Below are 22,524 nucleotides of genomic sequence, written 5' to 3'. Positions count from 1 at the left end.
AACCCCTGTCTTGAAACAACCAAACAAACAAAATCAAGTTTTTAAAACACGACCCCAAGTTGGTAATTGAGAAAGGCTGTTTTTTTTCTTAATCTGTCTGGTTTTAAAGTTGCAGGCTTCCAACATTGTAAAAGTTATTATTCTTTTAAGAGGATAATTGATCTTGGCTCCTAACGTTTCTGAAAGCTGTTTGGCAAAGGACCTGGTGTTTCTGTACCTGGGCTGTGACACTTGCAGTTAGCCTGCTGGCCAGGACAGCAGTTACCACCTATATTATATAGGTGCAGCCCTCTCTGCAATCCCTGGGCACTTCTCCCTGCTGTGCTAGGGTCTTTGGGGCATGAGGTGACTCAGGGCAATACTGAAGCAGGAGGATCACCACAAGTTGGAAGGTCAGCTTGAACTACTAAGGCCTTATCTCAAAAGAAAGACAAAAAAAAAATGAAATTACAAAAATTAAGAAGAGAAGAAAAAAAGACCCCAGGGCCCATCTTTTTTCAAGTCATAAAGCCCAGTGTTTTGTTTTGTTGGTTTTTTTGAGACAGGGTATCTCTGTATAGCCCTGGCTGTCCTGGAACTCACTCTGTAGTCCAGGCTGGCCTCGAACTCAGAAATCTGCCTGTCTCTGCCTCCCAAGTGCTGGGATTAAAGGCATGTGCCACCACTGCCCAGCAAAGCCCAATGTTTGTACCTAAAAATTCTCCCAGTGAGCTGAGCTCCAGAAACCTTCCACAGGTTCGAGGGACATTCAGGGTGGCCTGTGAGTGGTGAAAAGATTAGGAACCACTTCAGTACTATTCAGATGGATCACTAAGTAGGAGCTTGTTCAAGAGCCCGGCTGAGAGGAGCTCAGGAGTTATGAGCATGTGGGTTCAAGTCTCAACACTCCGTCTTGGCTCACAACCAAGTGCAATTCTAGTTGTAGGGAACCTGATGCCTTCACTGGGCACCAGGCATGTGTGTGGTACACAGACATACATGCAGACAAAATACCCATAACAATATAGAAAGATCTAGTGTTGTTCAACATCTTAACAGCAATGCGATGTTTTTTCTGTAGAGCAGAGGGGACAGTAACTCATCATAGCTTGTACATTCAGAAAAAGTTGCCCAAGGAACACAGAGAGCAGCATGGGTAGTAAACAGGAGGCAGACTCCAGCAGAGAGAAGGAGTCTGATTTCACTAGAACCCTTCTCCATCACTGGTAGTTTGGCTAAATGGACACAGGAATTAGTTTTCCATTTAAAAAGTCAGTTAGAAATGGAGAAATGGCTCAGTGGTTAAGAGCACTGCCTACTCTTCCAAAGGACCAAAGTTTGATTCCCAGCACCCACATGGCAATTCACAACCATCTGTAACTCCAGTTCCAGATGATCTGATGCCCTCTTCTGGCATCTGCAGGCACTGCACTCACATAATGCACATGCGTACATGTAGGTCAAACAGTCATACAAAATAGACTTTTTAAAAGGAAAAAAAAAAAAAACAAAACAATCCAAACCATTACTTATCTGAGAAAAATGCATAGTGTATGTCCACATAGGAGCTAAAATAGGAATGTTCTCTGCACCATTCTGTGTAATAGTCCCCAACTAGGAAGGAAGCTCACATATTCATCACCCAAAGAAGGAGTCACAGAGTGTGGTCCCCCCTAGTATGCACTGGTACTCCTCCAGCACATGGTGGACACATAGACCCACATGCCTAGGAATATCAAGTATAAGTCAATCTGCAGACAAAAATCCAATTAGTGACTGGTATTCAGGGATGATGGGAGTGACCACCAGCCAATATTGAGTTTCTTTTTAAGTGTAAACATATTCTAAAATCAGGTACCAGTATGTGACTTTGAAGATAGGCTAAATGCCAATGAATCTACTGAAAGTCTTAAGAGCTGTATACCTTTCTGAGAGGTCAGATTCATGGTGTGTGACTCGTATCCTATTAAGTCAGGTCTCTTATTCTAAAAAGGTTTTTGTTTTACTTATGTGTGTCTCTGTGTAAGTATATGTGTGAATGTGCAGTTGACTTCAGAGGCCAGAAGAGGACATTGGATCCTCTGGAACTGGAGTTACAGGCTGTTGTGAGCCACCATGTGGGTTCTGGGAACTGGACCCACGTCCTCTGGAAGAACAGCCAGTGCTCTTAACCTCTGAGCCACATCTCCATGCCAAAGCAGTTATTTTAAACCATTGCTACTATATGTATCAGGTTTCAAACTGTTGCAACAAAGCCCCCAAATCCAGGTGGCTCAAGACATCAAGTGTGGGAAGGATTGTGGGAGCCAGAGGAACAGGCTTTGCAGGGACATCGTGTCTCCTAGAAGTGTCAGAAGCTACACCTTTTGGCCTGTAGAATCTCAGAACCTTCTTGTATGAGCCAGTCACTGTCTCCATGGAGTCTTCTCATAAGAACACTCTTCATGATGGGCTAGTGCCCACCTTGACCATCTCATCTGAACCTAAGAAAAACTACTGTGATGGTTTGTTCGAGCTTGGCCAGGGAATGACACTCTTTGGAGGTGTGGCCTTGTTGGGGTAGGTGTGGCTTTGTTAAAGTAGATATATCAATGTGGGTGTAGGCTTTAATACTGTAGTCCTAGCTGCCTGGGAGCGAGTATTCTGCTAGCAGCCTTCAGATGAAGATGTTGAACTCTAAGCTTTCTGCCTGCACCATGCCTACCCGACAATGCTATGCTCCCACCTTGATGATAATGGACTGAACTTCTGAACCTGTAAGCCAGCCCCAATTAAATGTTGTGCTTTATAAGAGTTGCATTGGTCATGGTGTCTGTTCACAGCAGTAAAACCCTAACTAAGATACCTACAAAAACCCTGTTCCCATACACACATGTTCATAATATGGGCATGAAACTTCAGTGTATCTGTGTATGTCAGGTGTAGAAACATGGTCTCCTCTGTAGCCCAGGTTGACCTAGAATTTGTGGCGATCCTCCTGCCTCAGCCTCCCAAGTGCTAAGATTACAGGTGTGAACCACTCTTCTCAGCCCTTCCATATTAATCTTTCTAAGTAAGGGATTGTGTCTGCCTGGCAGGAGAGAGAAGCTCCATGTAGAGGAGGACGGCTAGAGAGCGTGGCCAGTGTGGAAAGGGATTGTGTTATACAGCATGGCCTCCTGAGCGAGCAACAGGGAGATGGTCCTGTGTGAGATAGCTGTGGAATCTGCTGTCCAGAGATGGAGGCTCTGCAGTTGAGCATACCCGCACAACAGGCATGCCAAAATGAAACTCCATGATTGTCTTGGTCTTATGAGATGGAGAGAATTTGAACATGCAGAGACTGGGGAGGCGAGAGAGGAAGAACATACCACGGGTTAGCAGTCATAGAGGCTTGGAGGAATAAGAATCATGGGCACAGGCTTTGGAAGGTCTTAGGTGTCTAGGAGATGCTTAGAATCAGTAGTCCTAACAGACTCCAATGAGCTCTACCCTTTGTGTTAAACGTGTGAGGAGGCAACATGGTGCAGAGGGTTACTTGCCTTGCTCTAAAGCCCTAAGGCCAAGGAGCCACCGCAGGTAAGGCACAAGGCCTCCCCCAAGGAAGAAACAAGAGCAGGGTCTCCATGCCTGGCTTTCCAGAAGCACAAAGGCCTCTCAGGAGGCCTGGGCAGGGCCAGGTTCCCCGCAGATTAATCTCCCACCAGGGGCCCACAGCTTGGACACAACAGGCCTTTCTTTGCTCCAGAGCTCAGCTCAGGTTAGAGTCTGGGAGCCAAGGTGGCAGCAGGGAGGTAGGGGTAATTGGAGGGGGGGTCCTTTCAGTTGTTAAAACCTTCAACAAATATTTTTTCATTGTTTTTGGATCCTTTCCCACCTTGGTGCCAGCAAGCCCTGTGCTGTCTCTGTGATCGTCTTTGTTGCTTTTGGAAAAGGACATGTTGGAAAGAGGACCTTTGAATCAAAGCCAAGGTGGGGTTTAGTCACTTAATCCTCTGAGAAGCTGTCAATCACTTTTCTTTCTTTCTTTCCTTCCTTCTTTCTTTCTTTCTTTCTTTTTTTTTTATAGAAATAAAACAAAACAAAAACCAATAAAAAAACCAAGGGGCTACAACTTGGCTCAGTGGGTGAAGGCAATTGCTACCAAGCCTGAAGACTTTGGTTTGATCTCTAGGGACACACGTGGAAGGAGAGAACTGACTCCTATCCTTGTCATCTGACCTTCTCATGGGCACTGTGATACCAATGCAACCACACACATGCACACAGATAGATAATTTCAAGACATACGTACATATGCATACATACATACATACACATACATACATACATACGTACATAATACATACATACATGAAAGGATATACACATATCTAAACGAAAGGAGGGGGAGTGGGTATTTACAGCAAGATGCTGAGGCATGTGTGTGCTGGAAGGAGAATGTGGTGCTTCGCCCATGCTGGCACAGGGGCTGCCCGCTCTGCTCTAGTCTAGTAAGTAGCACCTCTCTCCATGGACATGAGGCCCTTTCTCTGCCCCTCTCATGACTCCTCTCAGCTCTCTCTGCTATTTGCTCTACTCCTAACACAGGCATGTTGGGGTGCCCTGCAGCTCAATGCTCTTTGCCTGTCTCCACGTGTGCCTTGGGGTCTCCCGTGAGATGTCCATCTGGACTCCAGGCCAGCTTTTAAGATTGGGTCTCCATATCTCTTAGACATGCCCTGTGAATACCTAATGGGCCTCTCAAAAACCTTGAGTCTCCAGGTGTGCCCCTTGGCCAGCTAGCCCTTCCTTCAGCTACTCAGATAAAAAAAAAAAAAATCTTGAAATTACTTTTCCCTGAAAACTCTGGGGACGAGCCCAAAGCCAGGTGGGAACATATTTAACATATTTTATCAATGTCCAGTCTTGACTTTAAATGACCATTTAACACTTGCTTTTAGCTGCCTCTGCCTCCTCCTCTTCCTCATCCCACCCTGTCCCTCCTCCTCTTCCTCCTCCTCTGCCTCATCCCATCCTCTTGCTCCTCCTCTTCCCCTCCTTGTATTTCTCTTCTCCTTTTCCTTCTCCTCTTTCTCCTCCTTCTTTCCTTCTTCCCCTTTCTCTTTCCTGTGTGATTTATTCAGACTATGATCTTAATTCTATTCATAAAACCAATAAAAATCTCCCCAGACTTGGAAGGCTCCAGGGACTTAACTTGCACAGAACTCTGGGGCCTGGGTTCCACTTGGGATTTCAAGGCCAACTCATACTGCAGCCAAGGCCACGGTGACTGAACGGTGGGAAGGGACGTGTCGGCGTTCTGTGGTTTGCATTTGGCTCCCAAGGTCTCATACCCTAGCATTGTGGCTCTTAGTGTAATGATGTGTGAGATGGGACCTCTGGGAGGCAGGGTCTGGGGAAGCTGTGCTCAGAAGCAGTCAGGGAAATGTTCAGGAGAGCAGGTCCTCACAAGGCCAAGTCCATCTCCCAAGCCCCCCTGTGGCTTCCCACTTCCTCCCACGAGTGGTTTTGCAGTTCTCACACATCTGCCCATCAGGCCCTTCCAAAGGCTACATGGGTAGGACTGTCAGATCTTGGACTTTCAGCCTCCGAAGCTGTGAACTCGGTGAACCTGTCTCTTTGTAAGGCTCACCCACTGTGCTGGCTAGTTTTTATTTCGACTCTACCCTAGCTAGAGTCATCAGAGAGGAGGGACTTCAGTTGGGAAAATGTTCAAAAATGATCCAGCTGTAAGCAAGCCTGTAGGGCATTTTCTTAAATAGTACTAAATGTGGGAGGCCTCAGCCCATTGTGGGTGGTGCCACCCCTGGATTGGTAGTCACAGGTTCTGTAAGAAAACAGGCTGAGCAAGCCATGGGGAAGCAAGGCAGTAAGCAGCATGCTTCTGGGGTCTCTGCATCAGCTCCTGCCTCCAGGTTCTTGCCCTGTTTGAGTTCCTGCCCTGACTACCTTCAGTGAAGAACAGTGATGTAAATGTGTTAGCAAAAGAAACCCTTTTCTTCCCGAGTTGCTTTGGTCATGGTGTTTCATCAGTGATAGAAACCCTAAGACACCCACTTCAAGCGTCTTGTTACAGTAACTCAGAACAGGCCAATATATAAGGCCCCGTGGCAGCCCTTTCTGCCAGTGTTTTGACTGGTACATGTGGGGTATAGCATTAAGAACTTTTTTTTTTTTAATTAAGGAGGTTCATTGAGGCCTCAGAGCAGCTAGTGTGTGTTCCTAGTGAGGAGAAAGACAGTGACCTCAGCCTTGACTATGAACAGCTAGGTGCTATAGGACACCCAAAAACTGTGCCCTTTGGCTAAGCAGGAGCCAAACCCACGTTCCTAAGCTCCCTTCACCCTTCCCAAGGCCGAAGACAGCAAAGATGAATCCAGACACCAAAACAGTGGTTGTTTTTCCATCCTGGGACTCAGGCTGTTTTCCATCTACACACAGTGTCCAGAGTTAGACTGAGCCCCACACTCAGTGTGGCCACCACAGAGGAGAAGTTGGCTCTTGCCTGGCTGGGTCTCTAAGCAACACCACCACACGGGCACTCAGGGCACAGAGGTGCTGCCAAGCCTCAGCTCCCACCTTTGATTTGGCGCCTGGAATTTCCACGGGCACTCTGTGTCCTGTTCTCAGCAGAGCTGATCTTCTAAACTGGCTTCCAAAGCTCTGGGACACACAAGCCAGGCTAAGGGAGAAGCAGGGGGGAGATAAAAGCTCTGCACTCACCATCCATCTGCTGAACCTGCAGCCCAATACGGAGCTCGGGTGGGAGTCCCCAGGCTTCGCTCCACATCCTGCCTCTCTTGCTCACTGGTTGTGCTTCAGTTTGCTTGACTGACTAACTGACCACTGGAAGCCTTGCCCAACTTTCGGTGTTATGGTAATGGCTGAACCCAGGCTCACAGGACTGGAATGTGCAGACCCTGGTGCAAGGGCTCACTTTGCCTTTTATTGGTTGTATGGCCTTAGGTGGGTCCCATACCCTCTCTGATGTCTCATCTGAGTCTTTCCAGAGGCAATGACGATGTACTCCTCCCCACTCTGTCTTCCTCGTTCAACAGCTTCTATTGGCATGTCTGTCACGGTGGGTGGCTGCAAGACCTGCCACTGATATGTGTCATCTCATTTCCCTTTCACCTGCTTACTGAGAAATGGCTGAGTTTCAGATACTGAGAGGGATACTGAGATGACCACAGCACCTGGGAGACCCCAAAGTTCAGCTGTGTACCATCACGTATCTGGCCCCTCTCTATTCTCAGGCTGTGGCTCCGGAGGCCAGAGGACACACTTTGAAACTGAGATAGAAGAATTTGCCTGAAGTCATTCGGTGAGTTAGCCAATTGATTCATAAGTCTGGCATGACTCCTTCTGTTTTGATGGGATTTTGGTTAAGAACATGGATCTGGCATGGGGGAGGGACGGCAAGATGGCTCAGTAGGTAAAGGTGCTTGCCAAAGGCCTGGAAACTTCTGTCTGATCCATCACACCTATGTAAAGAAGGAAAGAACTGACGCCACATAGTTGTCCTTTCATTCCATATATATGTCAAGTCAGGACCCCTGCGATCTCTCTCTCTCTCTCTCTCTCTCTCTCTCTCTCTCTCTCTCACACACACACACACACACACATCATCATCATCATCATCATCATCATCATTTTTAATTTAAAAAAAGATGGGGAGGCGGCGGCCCTTGGTAGCTGGGTGACAGGAAGGACCAGATCACCTTAGTGGTCAGCAAAGAGGCCCAAATGGCTGAAACCAAGTCATTCTTACAGTGGGGGGCAGCTGGAGGAGATAGAGTGCTGGAGGTCTTAGCTCGAAGCCACAGAAGTGCTACCTGCATATCTGGCCAAACCCTGAGCTCTGAGCTGGGGACATGTTTACTACTATAGAGGCTGTGCCACCTGGGAGAAGGGAGCTGATTAATGAGGGGGACTGAGTTCTCATGCAATAATAGCCAACTTTATTCAGAACACAAGATGATTTTTTTACTCTGAGGATTACAAAAAAAAATCACATGAATAAGGTGTATAATCACAAGGACAAGCCACATGTAGCAAAAACACATTTTCCATAGTGGGTTATAAATAAATCACAATAGCCAGTTATAATAAATGATCTGAACTAAATTCGTTCCTACCTTCTACACCTGGGAAGGGCATAGAAACACATTTCAAGAACAATTCTGTGTTTTGAAGAAATGGAGGTCACAAAACCATTTTTGTTTTCTTGGAGTTTTCTCCTAAGCACTCAGAATTCTCCTCACACAGCTCTCTTCCTGGACCATGTTCAGACAGGGACACATAAAGGAGCTGGGTACTTCTGTGACTCCTGGAGCATACTCTCTTTGAGGTGGGGGACGTGGGGGAGATGTGGCTGCTGAAGCACCCTGGGCCACCAGAGCAGGTTTCTGGGAGATGCAGGGTCTTGTCTGGATCTGAAAGAGCAGACTGGAGACAGTCAGGTAGGAAGGAGCAGGGAACAGTGTGGGACATGGCTTTCAGGAGCATGAGTGGTCAGGACAGCGTCCACTGTGATGGGGACTAGCCTCTGGTCAGAGGAATATTTGTCTTGTCTTCCTCTGGATGGGAGCTGGAGATGAGAAAGAAGAAGATATAGGGTATGCGGGCATGCTGAAGGAAGGAGAGGAGATGGGGGTGTCCTTGCTTTTGCTCCCACTCTCCCTGAATTTCTCACTCACTCTGCTCCAACCACACTCTTGTTGGATATTCTTCAGTGTCGCTGCTTAATCCTGCCTCAGGACCTTTCTATGAGCTATTCCACTGGCCTAGATTATCTTCTCCTGCCGTCTTGTCATCACTGCTCTGTGCTGATGTCTCTGATGGTCCCTCCTCTCCACCTTCCCTTACTCCTGCCCTTTATTCTGATTTGCATATCCCCTAAGGATCTGCTTTTTTCTGACATGCACATCCGGGTACTGTTAGGTGTGACCTGCACAGAATTATCTGGCTTTGTGGTACCCTGAGTGGGTGCTTGGGAAAACATGCTCCTTGAAGGAACATCTTGGTTATTCTTCTATTGCAAAGACGCCATGATCAATGAAACTTATAAAAGAAAGTTTAATTTGGCTTATGATTCCAGATGGGCAGGTGGCTGGAGCAGCAGCTGAGAGCTCGTCTTGATGTGCAAGCAGGAGGCAGAGAGCATGCTGGGAATGACATGAGTCTTTTGAAACCTCAAGCCTGCCCCCAATGTCATACTTCCTCTAACAGGACCACATCTCCTTACCTCTCCCAAACAGTTCCAGCAACTGGGAACCAAGTATCCAAAAATATGAGACGGGGATGGGGTGGGGTGGGGTGGGGTGGGGTGGGGTGGGTGGGTGGGTGGGTACTCTCATTCAAACCAACACATTCTACTTCCTGGTGCCTTTAGGCTCCTGGCAAAATACATTTAGTCCAACTTCAAAAGTCCCCATAGTCTTTCAATCGCAACTCTGTTTAGAAGTCCAAAGTTCTTCTGAGACTCAAGACAATGTCTTCACTGTAATCCCCTATAAAATGAAAAAGAAGAGAGTATACATTACTGTTCCACATGAGAAATGGGTGGGTGGAGTGTACAGTAAGGAGATACTGGACCAAAGCAAGATTGAAAACCAGCAGGGCAAATGCCAAACCCTGTGGCTCCATGTCTGATGTCAAAGGGTTGGATGGTTCTGGCCTTCCAGCTTTGCTGACTGCAACATACTTTTCTCTTTGGATCTGGCTCCACTCCACACACTCTGCAGCTCTCCCTGGCAAATGTCCCTTGGCTCTGGCATCTTTAGCATCCTGGGGTCTCCATTGTAATCCTGGGTTCACTTCCACAGCTTCACACAATGGCTTTTCAGGGCTTCCATGCAGGGTCTCCCCTGCCACATGCTTGGCCTCAGTGGCTGTCTTGAATCTCAAAGGGAGAGTACAAACCCCTTCACTTGTATATAGCCTGCTTGACTCTGTAGCCAAGACTGTGTGGATGGTTCAGCTGCCTGCTTGGGTTGGATTTGAGGCACCTTCAATCACACTTGCAGCTGCTTTCATTTGTTATCGCTTTTTTTTTTTTAAGATTTATTGATTTTATGTATATGAGTACACTGTAGCTGCCTTCAGACACACCAGAAGAAGACATCAGATCCCGTTACAGATGGTTGTGAGCTACCATGTGGTTGCTGGGAATTGAACTCAGGACCTACGGAAGAACAGTCAGTATTCTTAATGACTGAGCCATCTCTCCAGCCCCTGCTGTTGTTTATTAAGAGCAGAAAGTTCCTCAGACCTTTTGCTTTCACAAGTTGGAAGCTTAGCAGGGTGGAGGGTGACTTGAGACCACCGCCCTCCACCACCATAATCCCAGTGCAAATTAGATCTTTATCTCTTTAAGCACAGGTTTTGGTTCCAACATTACATTTTCTGTTCTTCTTTTTCTCTTTAAACCGTACATTTTATTTTTCTCTTTGTCCCACTCACTCTTTTTCATTGTGGACCTGCCTAACACGGATTACCAATAACCATGCTGCAGCATCAAGTTAGGCTATCTTGAAATTTCAGATGAAGAAATTAGCCCATTACTCTTCAATGTAGCCTCAAACAAATTCTCAGGACAAGGACACTATTTTGTTACAGCAACAGAAAGTTGACAAACATGGTACTTTCATGCCTAGCAGGGACAGGGATCTCCAGGTCAAGGTTATGACAGAGGAAATACCAGTGTGTGGAGGACTGCAGGCAGACAGTCTGGGGTCCCCAGTCTGACTTATTTATGTCCCAGAAGCCCATCAAGGTGGGTCAGAGGGAGCCATACAACACATAGACTGGGCTACTCTCCAAGGCCCTGGAGCCTGCTGCAGGATTGGGCAGGCAAAGATCGTGACATCAGTTCTTGCTTTCTGGTTGCTGTGGGGTAGGGGTGGCTCCCACCTTCCCTAGCTCATCAGGTGTGAGGATCCTGGCATCTTCCTAGCCCCAGGAGCTATCTAGGCTGGGCCCTAGGCCAGGGTCTACATCACCGGGCAAGAAGTCAGGGCATGAAGGGTAGGCTGAGACCAAGACTGGGAGACTTCTGGGTAAGTGGGAAGGTGCCCACTCCTAGTGGCTGCTCTAGTCCTCCAGAGATCAGGGGGAGCTGGACTAGCAGTCTAGTCCGAGGACAGGTTGCCCATTAAACACTGGCTGGAAAGCCTGGCAAGTGGGTAGCTGAGTCTTCCGGAAGAGAAGATTGCTAGGAAAAGGCTTGTCTGAATCTAAACTTTAGGGCAGGAAGCCGGATAAGGCCAGGATGGAGTGGATGGGTCCTGAGATCCTGAGACCTCAGCCTAGTTCCTCCTGCCCTGCTCAGTTGAAAACCCTGGGGTGAAGGAATCAAGAATTAGCATCCTGTGGTCATAGGCCAGACTGTCATATTAGGATGCAAGCCAGACACCATCTCAGGAAGGCCCAGCAGTGGCCATAGGTTCCAGTCCAGTTCTGCCACTTAACCCACTATGACATTGTGGTGAGTGACCTCACCTCCCTGGAGCTCAGTCTCCTTCTGTAAAAATGAACTTTTCAAAGGCCGGAAGAATACAAGGTTGGCTTGTTGGTTCATTTTGGTTTTCTCAAACAGGGTCTTTCTATGTATCTCTGGCTGGCATGGAACTTGCTATGTAGATCAGGCTGGCCTCAAACTCAGAGATTCACCTGCCCCTGTCTCCCAAGGCCTGTCATCACCCTTGTCCACATAGCCACTGATCTATGGTCAGAAAACTGATGTAATAATTACCTCTCATCATGTGAGGACAAGGAAAGGGTTAACCTCATGGGCTAGCTAGAAAGGCTAAGTCAGCTACTGCAGGAGGATGGGACAGAGCCTGATACACAGCGATCACGCGCAGTAACCTGTCATACACAGTGGATGTGTCTATCACCGTTGTAGTCTTCGTCCAGGAAATGATGAGCAAGAGCAGGGCAAGGACTGCAGCCAGTAGCGGGGGGTCACACAGGAGGATGCTCCCTCCTCCTCCCTGGCGGCTCAGACCTCTCCTGTTCATCTGCAGGCACTATTGGCTCCTCTGGAGTTGGCATCAGCCCCAGCCAAGCTGGAGAGCCAGCAGCAGGGCCACACGTGGGGCTGCACGTGCTGCTGGGAGAGCCCGCTCACATGTCCACCCATGAGGGGCCTCCGGCCTTGCAGTGGAGCTGGCCAGTTTTTACAGGGTGTGGTCCTTCCTCCCTCCTGGTAGGCAGGGCCTTGCTGCCCAATGACTGCATGCAATCACCCCATTCTTTCCCAATCCTTGAGACTTTTAGAAACCAAGTCCAGATGCTTGTCTGGTCAAGAGCAGTCCCTGGTGTGTCCCTCCATCCGTCTGAAGCAGCTTCCCCCTCTCCTATCCTGGTCCTACCTCACAGCTGACACCTGTTCCAGCTGCCAGGGTGTCTGAGCTAAAGGTAGAAAACCAGGAGAATGGATTCTGTTCGCCTAGGGAATGGCTCTCTCTAGGTGGCTACACGGTGCAGTGGACAGGTAGGACTGCAAGCCTGCAGTGTTAGTGTAGGGACTCTCCGGAGGAAGCATGGAAATTAGGCACAGTGGTAAGGGTTGGCAAGGTGACTCAGTGGGATAAAGGTCTAGAACTGAGTTTGCCCCTAGAACTCATGCAAAAGTAGAAGGAAATAACCAGCTCACTAAAGCTGCCCACCATGAGGCACGGGTGTCCTTTTCACACAGTAACAGTAAAAAAGTTTAAAAGATAATGATGGTGAAGAAAGAAGTCCTAAAAATAAAAATGTTACAAAACAGACAAATGCCATGAGAGTCCCTTGACTCAGATTCTCGGCACCTCACAGCCTCACCGGTGACCCCTGTGCTTCATTGGTCACCTTGAAGGGAAAGTGGTTTCTAGATGTACCCCTGCCATGTTGATACATGCAGCTTTGCTTAAAACTGTGGCTATGTTCCCACTCGGGTTTAGAGATAAGTTATTTGTGCTTCATTTAAGAATGTTTTTATTTGTTATTATTTTGTAATTTTTATTTATGGGAGGGGACTCCTTTTGAAACAAGGTTTCTCTGTGTAGGTCAGGCTAGCCTACACTTGTAATAATCTTCTGCTTCAGCTCCCTCTTAGTGCAGGTCACCACAGCTGGCTGCAAATAAATATATTACTACTACTACGACGACGACTACTACTACTACGACTACTACTACTACTGCTATTAGTTTTTGAGATAGAGTCTCACTTTGTAGCTTAGGCTGACCTGGAACTCATGACAACCCCATGTCTCAGCCTTCCAAGTGCTGAGGTTATAGAGATAAACTGCCATGCATAGCTTCTAAAAAGTGGTGTGTGTGTGTGTGTGTGTGTGTGTGTGTGTGTGTGTTATGTGTGTGTTGTGTTTGTGTGTTGTGTGTGTGGTGTGTGATGTGTGTGTTGTGTTTGTGTGTGGTGTGTGTGGTGTGTGATGTGTGTGTGTGGTGTGTGTGGTGTGCATGTGTGTGGTGTGCATGTGTGTGTGTTGTGTGTGTGTTGTGTGTGTTATGTGTGTATGTGTGGTGTGTATGTGTTGTGTGTGTGTGTGTGGTGTGTGTGTGTGTGTGTTGTGTGTGTGTGTGTGTTTGTATGATATATGTGAGTGAGCAGACATGAGGTAGGTTTATGGCTCTATTACTCTCTGCTTTACTCCCTTGAGACAGGGTCTCTCCTGGATCCCCGAACCAGGTCGGCAATCCTCCTGCCTCCTACCATACCCCAGTGCTTATGTTACAGACATACAAAGCCTTTTATATGGGTACTGGGGATTTGAACTCAGATCCTCACTTCTGCTCACCAAACACTCTTACCCAGTAAGCTAACTTCCCAACTCCTAACAGCATTTTTTTGTTTTTTTTTCTTTTGTCTTTTTTTTTTCTGAAATAGCCCTGGCTATTCTAGAACTCTCTGTAGATCAAGCTGGCCTCAAACCCACAGAGATCCACCTGTCTCTGCCTTCCCATTGTGGGATTAAAGGCCTGCTCCACTGTGCCTGGTGATAACAGTTTAAAATGGGCATGCAATTGCCCATGTTTATAGGCTCCAGGTTGAGATTCACAATCACATCATGCTCACTAGCACATCCATCTTTGTAAGTGTTTATTGTGCCTCTGTGTTGCAAAAATAACTTGCCATGAACTGTGGTCACCCTCCTTGCTGTAGAGCATCCTGATTCACTCCTCATGAATTTTGGTACCTATCATTCAGCCTCAGGGTGAGGGTCTCCTGCCTCTGAAGCCAGCAACTCCTTAGTCATCAGAAATCTAACAAAGATTCTCAGATTGGCTCCATGGTTCACCTTGGGGCCCAAACTGATGGACAGTTAGAAATGATGGACAGTCAGATGGATGAGAAAATTGGAAGTTAAAAGTCACCGTGACCTGGGTTGGTGAGACAGAGGCAGAATGGAAGCTGGTAGGGATTGATCTCCCCATTGTCCCCACAGACCCCATTCCTGTCTTAGTATGTGTATGTTAGACACCTGTTGTTGGGGTTTTGATCTTAAATTCATTTAGGGGCTCATGATTGCTTGACTCATGGTCAGTAGAGCACTGATCATGATACAATCTTGGGAGGTGAGACTCAGTGAAGGACATGTTCTTGAAATGGATGGAGACTCTCCTGTCCCTCTTTTTTTCTTCTGCCTATCATAAAGTAAGTAATCCCCCTCTATTTTGGGTCATCTGCTGTGACATACTGTGATCCTTCAGGTCCAAACAATAGGTTCAGGTGATCACAGACTGAATCCCGAAATCATGAGCCAAAACAAAACTTCCATTTTTCTTTTCTTTCGATTTTTTTTTCACTTTTCTTGTGAGTGAGAGTGCATGTGCCTGTACATGTGTGTGCAGAGTGCATGTGTGCCTGTGCATGCGTGTGCAAAGGGAGGCAGGTATCAACCTCAGGTATTCTTCCTCAGGAACTGTCACATTGTTTTATTTTATTTTTACATTTATTTATTTAGTGTGATGGGTAGGAGAGGATGCGACTCAATGTATGTGTGAAGGTAAGAAGATAACTTGCTGGGGTCATGGGTCCCAGTTCAGGTCATCAGCTTGGCCTAAAGTGCTCCTGCCATCTGCACCTTGTTCTTGTTTTGTTTTTACAATTTTTTTTTAGATTTATTTTTTTAAGATTTATTTTATTTTATGTATATGAGTGCTCCATCTACATGTACACCAGCATGCCTGAAGAGGACATTAGATCCTATTACAGATGGTTGTAAGCCACCATGTGGTTGCTGGGAATTGAGCTCATGACCTCTGGAAGAACAGCCAATGCTCTTAACTGCTGAGCCATCTCTCCAGCCCTATTTATTTTCTTTTATGTCTATGTGTTTGTCTTCATGTATGTATGTGCACCATGTGAGTCCCTGGTGCCCTTGGAGATAGATAGCATCCAGCATCCTAGAACTGGAACTAGAGATGGTTGGTTGTGAGCCACCATGTGGGAGCTGGAGACTGAATCCAGGTCCTCTGCAGGGGCAACAAGTTTACGCAGCTGCTGAGCCTTCTTTCTAGCCCCCAAGAACTTGTTAGCATTTGGTGAATGTCCTTGTGTGGACACAGGTACCCTGAGTCTTTGCTGAAGTATTGGGGCTTCAGGATGATAGGCTGTATAGGGGACTTTCCCTTCCTCAGTCCTACCACATCAGTGGGACACATCAGTGGGACAGCCCCAGCCTTGCTTTGTCAGCATTTCCAAGTGTCTGCTCATTGACGGATGCCCACAGGTTATCGAGGTTGACAGTGGACCTGAAGCTGCTTCCTCTTTAAGTGGTAATGCCTCAACACCCAGCCTTTCCTCAACCACCTGGATGATATTTGCTGACGCTCATCCTATGGCGATGCATGTTTCTGGCATTCCCTCAGCCTCTGTGTGACCATGGCTCATGTGGGCCTGAGGTTTTTGGATCTTCCTCAGTCTGTATGGTACGGTGGTCTGGAGACAAAAGGCAAAAAAGAGCCACACCCTCCCCCAACCCAGATTTTTTTTTTTGTTTATTTTTGAGACAGGGTCCCATTCTGTAGCCTCTGCTGTCCCAGTATTCCCTATGTAGACCAGGATGGCCTAGAACTCCTAAAAATCTGTGTGTTCCTGCCTCTCTGGTGCTGGGATTAATGGCATGCACCCCATGCCTGGGCCAGTTCAGCTTGGTTTTTGAGATGCATCTTTCATTGACTAGACTGACTGGCCCTGGGGTTGGTTTTCTGACTTCCAGGTGCTGGCATTACAAGCATGAGATACTCAGGTGCTTGGGGTGGGGGTTAAACCCAAGTTCTCGCTTTTTAAAAAGCTGTGTTTTTCTATGCTTCATCTTATACACAATTCGGGGTTATCCTGGGACTGCTTCCTTGCAGTGGCCAAAGGGTGTGTGATGAGATGTTGAAGCCCAAAAGCTGCTCTTTGAAATTTTATTTATTTTTATTTTATGTGGATGGGTGTTGTGCCTACATGTGTGCCACGTGTGTGCAGTACACACGGAGGCCAGAAAAGTGCATCAGATTCTCTGGAGTTACAGCTGGTTGTGAGCTGCCATGTAGGAGCTGCAAAGTGAACCCAGTTCTTCTAAAAGAACAACCAGTGCTCTTAACTTCAGTACACTGGGCCACCTCTAGTCCCTCAACAGCTGCTCCTTATCCCTCAGGTTCCAGGAGCTTCTTTCTTAACAGGATGGCTGTTGACATGAGAGGCAGGTCAGGTCACTGCTCCTTGTGGCATCTATAGCTATTAGCAGAAGCCTTTAGTCACTCAGAGCCTTGACTTCTAGCATCAGGAAAGTGCTGTGGTAATGACTGCCAGAGAGCTGTGTGCAGCCTGCAGACATGTCGAGATACCCGTGGAAATCTGCTATTTTTGTTCAGCCAAGGTAGGTTCTTGCACGAGGCACATGCCTTTAATCCTCGCACTCGGGATGCAAGGCAGATGGCTCTCTGTGAGTTCAAGGCCAGCCTGGTCTACAGATTGAGTTCCAGGACAGCCAGGGCTACACAGAGAAACCCTGCCTCAGAAACAAAACAAAACAAAACAAAAAAGATAGGTTCTTGATACATGGTCTAGGCAGGCCTCAAACTTAGGCTCCTCCTGCTTCAGGCTCCTCAGTGTTGGGACTATAGTGCATATGCCCATGCTCTATACAATATTCTTGAGAAGTGGTGTGGGGACCAAGGGGCTTGAACATAGGACCTTCTGCATGCTAAGCAAACACCAGCTGAGCCTACATCTCCAGCCCTCCACACAAGTGTGCTATGAGAGGTGCCTGTGGACTCCTTTTGGAGGACACAATCTGACTTCTATGGTTTTCCACAGCTCTGAACAAAATGTTTAGAACAGCAAAGCTATGCATCCCGGTACAGGAACAATACACTTGGAAATGACCACATTCATGAACACATGTCCTTCTCTTGGGTAACCATGACCTTCCAGATTTTTATAGAGTTCTCCAGCTTGAAGGGCACTGGTTTCTGATTCACCCTTTATCACCATACTGTCTTCCTCCACTCGTCAGGTGCACTGCTCCCTTGCAAATCCTTGCAATACTGTAGGACAAAAACCTTGAGGACCCCTCTAAATGGAAAGTGCCCCCACAGCCTTGGTCTCAGAGACCTGCTGGACCCATGCCCCCCGCCCCATGTGGCCAGTGCCACCTTTAAATGACAAGAGCTCATTTTTGAAGTCTTCCATCTCCTAAATTTAGAACCATAGATTAAATCCAAATAAGTGGTTAGTTACATAACTTCACATCCTTCTTTATGGCCCCCTCCCCTTGGAATAATCAGCCTTAATCAGCTAACAATGAGGCCCTGGATGTAGCCCCAATCCCCCTGAGAAGCTATTAAAGCTTATGTAAGGAGTGACATTGGCCTGGTGTGCTAGGAAGCTTTAAAACACATCATCTGTCATCCTATCTTCCCCCTCTCTGTTTGTCCTGATCCATACATACACAAACACACACACACACACACACACACACACACACACACACACACACGCACGCACGCACGCACGCACGCACGCACGCACGCACGCACACCGCCTCTCACATGTCCATCAAAATGCCAAAGCTGCTTAGCTAGCCTGGGCTTGAGCACAGGCAAGCTGAGAGAAGGCTGTACTCATCAGAAGGTTCAAATGTATCACCTAAAAATAAAACCCCTAAATCTGTAGCGACAGCACACCCAGGGAGGAAGGGAACTCTCTGCCATAGACCCACTAATGGGAAGTGAATAGGGAGGGGGCAAGGAGGGGGAGTTGAGAGGAAAAGTTCCTTAGCTCAACAATGAAATGGGAAGCCAGAGGGAGCTCCCTGTTGCCGGAGGGGGAGGGGGTGAGGAAGCTAAGAATTCGTGCACCAAGATTGAGTAGTGGTATTTATCCATGATCTGTGCTAAGAACTGTGTTCTGTGGCTGCTGATGGAGAAGGAAAAAGGGCTGCACCTCAGATGTCAAATGAGGAGTCTTCCTGGAGTTCTGGACACATAGAAGGGGCTCTGAGGCTCAATGAGAAAGTTATCTTAATTGATTAGCAATGTCTGCCGTGGGTGCAGAAAACAGCAGAAGGTATGTTATTTGTTAGTGCTCTATCTTGTCATTTATTAATTCTGTTGTAAGCAAGGAAGCTGGCATTCACAACAGGTTTCCAGTTTGTAGGTGACAGAACCAAATACAGACACAGGCTGTTTGGCTTCAAAGTCTGTTGCGGCCAGTACAGTATCCACTACTCCATGATGTCAAGAAAGGTCTCGAGGTTCAATATGTAACCACCAGGCAGGAAGCAGGACCCCTCTTCTTCTAATGCCATGTAGGTTTGTGGTCTCTTAGTTTCAGCTTTAAAGCTGTGAAGGCTGCTCCAGTGAGGAACCATGAAAGTCACTACCAGACTCTGGACAGACCCTCCAATAATCCATCTCCCATCTCTGATTCCTGGCCCCGAGAAGCCAATGTGGGTGCTCGTTCCTATAACACAAAAGCAGAATCTGATGCAACCAAACATGGGCTGCCCTCTTCCTCCCTTCCTGGGCATGGAGGTACACCAGAACCTGGCCAGAGAGCACATGGCTGTCAGCCACAGACAGTGATAGGATACCTGACACCTGGACACCCCATTCTTGAGAAGCACATCTGTGGTCAACTGTCATTATAGTTTCATCGCTGTCGTCTGTGGGTCCCTATCCAATGGCTTATCATGCCCTTTTATAAGTCACCCATCCTTCCCTCTCTGAGCCCGTTCCCTTCAGCCCTATTGCTCGGCCTCCCTGTCTCCCATTTCTCCCAGGGGAGATTTCACTCCCTCTCTCAGCTGAGGAACATAGTAGCCAGAAGAGAGAGATTTCACAAAGGCCATGGTTAAATCCAAATGCAGAAAGTTCTCCAAACCAAATGTGGCTTGGGGCTGTCCCACCCTCCCTCTTCCTTTTTTGTAAGCACAGGGACAGTAGGATAACAAAGCAAGTGGGGCTCATTGAGGCCACTCAGGAGCTTGGCCCAGACCTTGGAGCTGGGGGATCCAAGGGCGAGGCTGCTTTTGTATAGTGCCCATTGGTACCTTGTTGTGCAAGGCTGGGGGGAGGGGCCAGGGTTGCCAAGGCTTGGGGGAGGGGCCAAGGTTGCCAAGGCTGGGAAAAGAGGTCTGGTGCCTCCTGCCCACCGGAAGTTAACCTTGGATGCCTTCAAAGCAGGCAAAGAGGTTTCCTGACACCACAGACGTGCCTCCTCCTTTAAAATTAAACTCCACAGCTCACCCTCTCACAAGGTAAGTCAGGAGGTAAACTTCTGGCTGCAAAAGGTGGACCCTGGACAGCCACTACTTCCGGAGTGGACTTGAGCCTTTCTTCGCAGTCCATTAACTGAAGCTGCCTGGAAAATCACAGAGGCCAGTCACTTCCAAATTCTTGGCATCAGATCTCATTGCGCAAACAAAATCTTTCTTGAAAACTCGGTTCATTGAAACAGAAAAGCTCACAAGGGGTCCAGGTGTGATGAGCCTGGGACTCATCTCAGATGCTAGAGGGACTACAGAGGATTACTGAGTTTCCCTCAGGATGGGGGTTCCTGGTATCTTGATTCTCTGAGAGCCACCAGCCCAAGCAAGGGTTAAGAGGGGCTGGAAGTGCCTGCCGACAGCCTAGGATACTGTGATTGTCACATCTATTTCTGTCACCTGTTTGCCTCCCTGAGCCCCGTGTCGCCACAGCTGACATTTAAATGAGTTTGCATTTGTGGATCCCACACCAACTGGTGCTGTGGGTGCTGTGGAGTACTGAGAAAGGAGGGCTTCAGACCAGACAGATGGAAGGGAGTGGCTTCAGGGATTAGGATGGTGTGATCCCAGACCATCAGCAGTGGCCGGAAGCATCTGAAGTGCCTTAAAGGCACAAACCAAGGTGCTGCAGAATGCTGGGAGGTGGGCAGGCCAGTTCCAGGCGCTCTTCCTTTGTGCTGTGTGGCTTCAGCCAAGTCTTACCCTCTCTGTTTTCATCATGAGGACTACTGTTTCCCCAAACACCAAGTGTGTCCTACACACCATGGCCTTAGACTGTATCACCTCGTAGGGAAACTGTTTCCAGTCTACATCCCTTGGACTTTTGCTTCTGGTCACTTACCAGGCTGGGGGGTAAGGGTAGGGGTACAGGGCAGTGCCAGGTGTCCTGCTGTGACAAAGCCTGATATGTCACTGTGATGCTGCTTTACTAGCAGGACTGTAAAGTATGTTGGTTTCTAACGCATAATCATGTTTTATTTCTGCAGAGCAATTTCTGTGCCCTTCCCCCGGGTGATATCAGTCAGGTCACCTGAACTATTAACAGACTTAACGCAAGCCGGGCATTGGTGGTGGCGCACGCCTTTAATCCCAGCACTCGGAAGGCAGAGGCAGGCGGATTTCTGAGTTCGAGGCCAGCCTGGTCTACAGAGTGAGTTCCAGGACAGTCAGAGCTATACAGAGAAACCCTGTCTCAGAAAAACAAAACAAAGCAAAGCAAAACAAAAACAAACAAACAAACAAAAAACAGACTTAAAGCAACCTCCCCCCACAAAAAACCCCCACAATTTATCATAAGTGTGACACGCATGGGGTATGGCTCTCAAATGTGTAAAGCTAGGGAGGATGGCTGGCTGATTGCTGACATGGTGGACCTACTTATCCTCAGCCTTGGAGAGGGTACCATGGACTCTGGGACAAGCGACTGGTAGCCATCAGATGAGCCACTTAGGCGGGGTTTGTGGGCCTGTTGTGTTACTAGGAACTATTCTGTGGAATTGTAAAGTTTAGAAGGTAGAGGGTGGGTCAGAAGCCACTTTTGAGGAATTCCACAGAGCTCCTGGCTGTATAGTGTCACAGTGGGCATATTTCCCATTAATGCCTGCAAAGCTCTTACCAGGTAAGACCCTTCCCCTCCAGCATTCAACCCTGTGTGTTCATAGCCTCAAACCCCACAATGTGTTCCTGAATATGGGCTAGGGCCCCGAGTGGCTCCCTGACTTCAGCTTGATATCTGGGGCCTCATTGGAAGAAAGACAGGCGGTTCTTGGAGTGGAAATCTCATGTGCTCAGGTGTAGACGCTCAAGGACCCACAGACATAGTTGCCATGGTGAAGCAGGCTTTTTTTTCCCAACCTGTGACTCAAGAGACAAAGTCCCAGGATCACCCAGGCCTGGGTCATGTGAGCTAGATAAAGGCAGGGCAACTTAATTGACAGCTTTGACCCTATACTCATCAAAAAGGGTCAGAGCTTCCCCAAAGAAAGTCTGCAATGTCTTTTCTCAAAACAGGAGTGAAGGCTGCCGGGTAGGAAAGGAATGCAGACAGGGCCTAAGGTACCTTCTTGCCTATTTTAGCTGTAGTCTCTGTAAACAGGCAAGAATGGACAGGCCCTTTGTGGGAATGATATCATATGTGTGAGGGCCTGGCTCTTAGCACTAACACTCTGTAAATGTCAGCAATTTAAGTTTTCCTTCCTTCCTTCCTTCCTTCCTTCCTTCCTTCCTTCCATCCTTTCTCTCTAATTAAGGACACTAAGTCAAAAAGAGTCTTTTGGCTAAGTGTGCCTACCAGATGTCACAAGCACCTTTGGTCCCGCCCACATAGGTCATCTGGGTGGCAGATGAGGGTTCAGATCTCAGGACTAGGACTGAGCTATGCAGTAGAGATGGCTAGCATGGATTAAGTGCCTGCTGTATACTGATCCTAGACTATGCTTCCACAGGCAACTCCGTTTAGTCTCAGGAGTTAGATGTTGTTGTGAGAGGCCTCAGCTGTCACTGAGGAAACACAGGCAGGGCACGATAAATGTCCCATGTGACCTAGTTAGGATTCACAGCTGGAAGTGATGGAGCTGAGCTTATCTAGCACGAGATGACAAGGAATGTTCTAGATCTTCAGGAATCTCCTGGGACCTTCTGGAAGGGTTCAAGATCCAAACTCAGCTAGAAACTGGTAGGGAGCACTCACTCTCTAGGCATGAGCTGGGAGTGCTAACTGAGACTGGCTCTTCGCCATTGCTGGACTGTGAAGCGGTATATATCGTCCCTCTGCCCCTGCACTTCTGCATCTGTCATG

General features: G+C 47.8%; 1 long non-coding RNA gene across 1 annotated transcript; it reads left to right on the top strand.

Annotated features, from left to right (window-relative positions):
* The first annotated feature begins 2,426 nt into the window (after positions 1–2,426).
* Positions 2,427–9,208, top strand: LOC116098252. Its single transcript, XR_004121757.1, has 4 exons — positions 2,427–2,538; positions 3,847–3,930; positions 7,218–7,285; positions 9,062–9,208. It is a non-coding gene; the product is annotated as an uncharacterized LOC116098252 (long non-coding RNA).
* The last annotated feature ends 13,316 nt before the right edge of the window (positions 9,209–22,524 follow it).

Source organism: Mastomys coucha, unplaced genomic scaffold (genome assembly GCF_008632895.1).
Source record: "Mastomys coucha isolate ucsf_1 unplaced genomic scaffold, UCSF_Mcou_1 pScaffold20, whole genome shotgun sequence".
NCBI classification, from domain to species: domain Eukaryota; kingdom Metazoa; phylum Chordata; class Mammalia; order Rodentia; family Muridae; genus Mastomys; species Mastomys coucha.
The sequence above is the reverse complement of the archived record's forward strand: the minus strand, read 5'-3'. Positions and strand labels throughout refer to the sequence as shown.